The sequence below is a fragment of the Mesocricetus auratus genome, unplaced genomic scaffold (genome assembly GCF_017639785.1).
Source record: "Mesocricetus auratus isolate SY011 unplaced genomic scaffold, BCM_Maur_2.0 Super-Scaffold_6731, whole genome shotgun sequence".
NCBI classification, from domain to species: Eukaryota; Metazoa; Chordata; class Mammalia; order Rodentia; family Cricetidae; genus Mesocricetus; species Mesocricetus auratus.
In genome coordinates, this window is record NW_024429185.1 from 894,574 (window position 1) to 899,529 (window position 4,956).

The window sequence follows — 4,956 nt, forward strand, 5'->3', positions numbered from 1 at the left end:
GAAGGTGTTTGTCTGTAACCCCACTAGGGGTAAAGATCTAGGTCATTCTCCACCACTCAGGTCGAGGTCAGCCTCTGCCGCATGACCCCCTCCCTCAAAAATCAAACCAAAAGCTGAGCATGGTGATGAAACCCCAGCAAATCCAGAGGCATAGGCAAGCGGATCCCTGGGGGATTTGGGCCAGCCTGGTCTATAGTGAGACTATGACCAAAAAAAAAGTGTCCCTCATTGAATGGTGCATGGAATGACACAAATGTGCGACACTTATCCTCACATAGGCTCACACATATTGCATATAAAAATAAGTGTTTAAACATTAACCCTACAGCAATGGTGTCTAGTGAGGAGGGGGTCAGATGAAATCACAGAATGAGAACCCAAATAGTGATTTTCAGTATATTCAAAGACACAAACAACTGAACAGAAGAAAGGCGGTGCCTGATATGAAAAAGGAGCTTGACAAAGAAGAAAGCCAATCTGAAATTCAGAAATTAAAGAAAAAACATTGCCAAATAAAAAGAACTATGGATGTTTTCATCAATAGAAGGATCGAGGAGAGAACCGAACCAGTGAGAATTCTCAGAGAATCCTTACCCTACGGGAGTCACAGGAGACAGAAGAGGTCCAACTTAGTGGACCAGTGGAAGTTTACTGGGGTCATTAACAGGGCAGGTGAGGGTCGGTAAGAAGAGTAAGATGACTCAAAACAGCAACTCATGGACTCTTGGGGGCGGGTCCAGGCCCTGCCCTGGATGAAATGACAGACTATGGATACCCCCATGGGGGGTCTCACCCTCCCTGGGGAAATGAGGGGATACTGGGGGGTTGGTGAGAGGACATGGGAGGAGAGGAGGAAAAGGGAGATGGACCTGGGATTGACATGTAAAGCAACCTTGTTTCTAATTTAAAATTAAAAATAAAAATAAACAAAAACTCATGAAATGACTTACAAAAACTGCATCCACGGAGCTCCCCGAACAGTTGCACTCAGCTTGGTGGTCTGAGAGTCTGTCCTCTTGGCAGTTTGGCGGGTCAGTGTCTTCTCTCCTGGGATTGGTTTCCATCTTCTATAAATCTGGGAAGGGACTTCAAGAATCTTCCAAAAATCCACTTTCACAGATGTCTTAACTAGGATTTCTTCTATAGAAGAAAGGGAATAATTTCATTCTAAAGACAAAATCTTTTCACAAGAATTTTAACGGGAAATCCCCCAGAGTCGGAGGAAGAGATGCCAATGTAAATAGTAGTAGTTACAACACTACACTACACAGACAAACCAGAAAGAGCCTCCCTTCATCATATGGAAATAACACACAAGCACTCAGAACAAAGAAACAATGGTGAAAACTGCTAAAGAGAAAGACCGAGTCACCTATACTTTTCCTGGGAAGACACAACTCGCCCTAGATAGGGAGCCCATGGCACACCAAAGTGTAGGCACCACTAGAGTCTAGCTTGGTGAACCAATGAGTTTTATTGGGGTCACTTACAGCAGCAGACATTTCTCAGACAGCTGTGTCACCAAAGCCCCCTCCCCCCCAGCATGGGGACAGCTCACAAAGCTGGGAGCCTGGAGCACACTGCACAGCCTGCAGGAGCTCAGCAGAAACATACTACTGTTGTCTTGTTACATGGACACACTGTCACACTGCCTTCTACATGTTTACGAGCACACACAGGAATCGGCGCTTCTCTCAGCCTTTGCTGGAGAAGCTTCCCCTGGCAGTGGTCAGTGCAGAGACTTGTAACTGTTCATGGTGCTGAGAATATGTGACTACGGGTTGCTTAACCCCAAACAGGAACTCTAGATCAACCTCCTGCCTGCAAGGCTCATGGAAGAGGGGAAGGATGAGGATGATGGCTGTAAAAGCCATGGAGATTACATTCATAAACTCACTGCAGCTACGGTCACATGCACATGGTCAAGCCAACAAGATGAGTGAGTATTTCAACAAACAGCATTAACTGGACTCAGGAGAAAATAAAAATGACAGAACATAAAGGGGAGAGGGACACGATATGGAACCTGGAGGGTGTGGGAGGGGACCAAGGGGAGAGGGACATGATAGGGAGCCTGGGGGGTGTGGAGGGGGACCAAGGGGAGAGGGACACGATAGGGAGCCTGGAGGGCCCAGAGGGGGAGTTAGAAGAATGAAACAGCATACATTGAAAACCTGGATGCCAGTCAATCCTGGTAACACTGTAACTCCAGAGCATCAGGAGCCCAAGGGCAGAAGTGAGAAATACTAGCTTCTAGATCAATGAAATGTTGCCATTGTCTCCTTGTAGACAACATCTGCCTTTTGTAGCCAAGATTTCTAAGCTATCAGAGCATAAAGTCATAGGAAAAGGAATAAAGAATCATTAATGCCCAGCTTAGGGTATGGTTTTTAAAGTGTAAAGGTTGCCGTCACATCGCATGAGCTGTGGAAGTTTATACAAGGCAACTTTTGATCCTGTAAACATTTTCTTGCCATACTCTGCCTGTGCTGGGAGAATTTGAGTGGGACTGAATGTTAAAAATGTTGCACTCATCTTTGGTGGAAGAAATGTGCAGGCAGGATGGTGTTTTGTGTCACTGCCTTGGCTCATGTCACTTTTTTCTTTTTTAAAAATAGATTTATTCATTTGTGCATTTCATATGAGTACTCTATCCGCATATATGCCTACATACAGGAAGAGGACATCAGACCCTATTACAGATGGTTGTGAGCCACATGTGGTTGTGGGGACTTGAACGCAGGTCCTCTGGAAGAGCAGCCATTGCTCTTAACCACAGGGCCATCTTTCCAGCCCACTCTTGTCAATTTTCTTCTTCTCCGTTTTCATAGTAAGGAAGCACCTAAGGGAGCAGAAAGACATGGCACCCTGTACCATTTGGAGAACAGGTGAGTCTGCACTTGCAAGCCCAGCAGCTGCCGAGACAGCAGCTGCAATTGTCAAGGAGGTTAGCGCCGTCACAAAGAAACCTACCTTCCTGCATAAGGTCAATAGAAAGGGACCCTGAACACCAGACCCCACCCAATAACAACTTTTAAAAATGTACTTTCTCACAAAAGGACAGCCTTAAGAGAAACTGACCAAGATGGCCGCATTATGCCTGAAGCTGGCATCAGAACTTGACAACATTGTCCCCATAGTCCTGGGTTTGTGGGCATGCAAAAGACAAGAGTAATTGAGCTTAGAGTCTTTTAGCAAGGTTCCAGAGAGCTTCTTAGGTCAGGCATTTGGATTCCCTAAATCGAGGTACTAAGAGGACTCTGAGTGAAGTTGTGAAGGGAAACCTAACTCTCAGGGAAGACCTCAGGATGTTGGAGATGCAAGGCCTGTGAGATACCTGCAAAGGAGAGACCTGGGGTGATGCAAGGCCTGTGAGATACCTGCAAAGGAGAGACCTGGGGGTGAATCCAGCCCCAAAGAGAAGCTATGTGAATTGTGAGCAGCAGCCCAAGAGATGCGGTGCTACCCCAGACACGGGACTGGGGCTAGTGAACTGGGCATTTTCACTACTGGGTGTGGGGGCCCACACGGCTATCCATCCTAAGGGTGGGGAAAGGATATTTAGGTCAGTGAGGGTAAAAGGAAGTGAAAGAGAAACGAATCCCGCTTCTCTCTTCCTCTGGAAGCTGCCACGCTTCTGACTCCCCAGCCTTTTGTGTGTAAGTTCTTATTCTGGTAAATAAATATGTTATATTCCATATTGCATTGACCTTCCACATCAGCTGGGTTGCGTTCTTGGTTCGTCCCATCCTTCCTTTCCATGCTCTTGTCTCTTCTTTTTAGTATGGGATTGTGTATCATGTGGCACTGAAGCATGGCATGTGCTTTGGTATTACAGGGACTGAAGAGCTCGCTCTTGCAGAGGACCTGGGTTTGATTCACAGCACCCACATGAAGGTTCACAACCACCCATACCTCCACTTCCAGTGAATCCAACAGGCATGAAGGTGGTGCACATACATGAATGCAGGCAAAACATTCATACACATAAAGTAAAAGAAATACATATTAAAAATAAAAAGAGAAACTTTGAGTCTCAGAAGAAACTTTGGATTTTTGGATGGTGTTGTGATTGTTAGACTATGGGGACCTTTGATGTTGGAATAAATGTTGGGCCCCAGCTCCATGGGGGTCTCTGTGAGTCACTGGTCAGACTGTTTTCTCGTCCTGGCTTACTGCCCCACTGACATCTAGCATGAGGAAAACACCATCTCTTCCATCTGGGGTTTTTCCACTGTCCTGTAAGCCTATATATAAGGCTGCTCCCTCTCTACAAGAGAGACAGACTTGCAATAAAGACACATGCACACACGCACACATTCTGCTCGTAGGCAGGAGCTACAAATAAACACTCTTGGAATTATGAGATGACCATGATCCTATGGGGTCAGACTCATGAGTTTGGACGCTTGGTCCTCAGAGGAGAAAAGGCCAGGAAGTGAAGCTAAGCTGGAAGATTCCCGTTACTTGGGGCAAGCCTCGGAATGCCTTAGCCAAGTCCTAATCTTGTCCTCTTGCGGCTCCCTATTGTGAGATGTGACCAGCTGCCTCCCACTCCAGCCGCTTTTCATCCCTTTGATAGTGGACTAGATCCCTGAAACTCCAGTGCAAATAAACCCGTCCGTGAGGGGAGACAGCGCAGCACTGGACACTGAGTTGGTAAATGGAGTGTAGACACAAGCACCCAGGGCGAATGCGACCTGCGCTCTGAGGTCAGCAAGCACTCAAGTACCCCGCGCGACCCCGGCAGGTTTGGCTTTTATGCGACTCTCTCCCGGACCGGACTAGGTCTCCCAGGACACGAAGCGGTGCTGGAAAGGCTGTGCTGTTTGCCTCAATTCTGTTGCGGGATCCGCTTCTGTCACTCAGCCCGTCACTCGCTTGACGGCGCTAGCCAATCAGGACCTGCAGACGGGCCGTCCAATCAGGAGCGCAGGGGGCGGGGGAAGGCGGGCT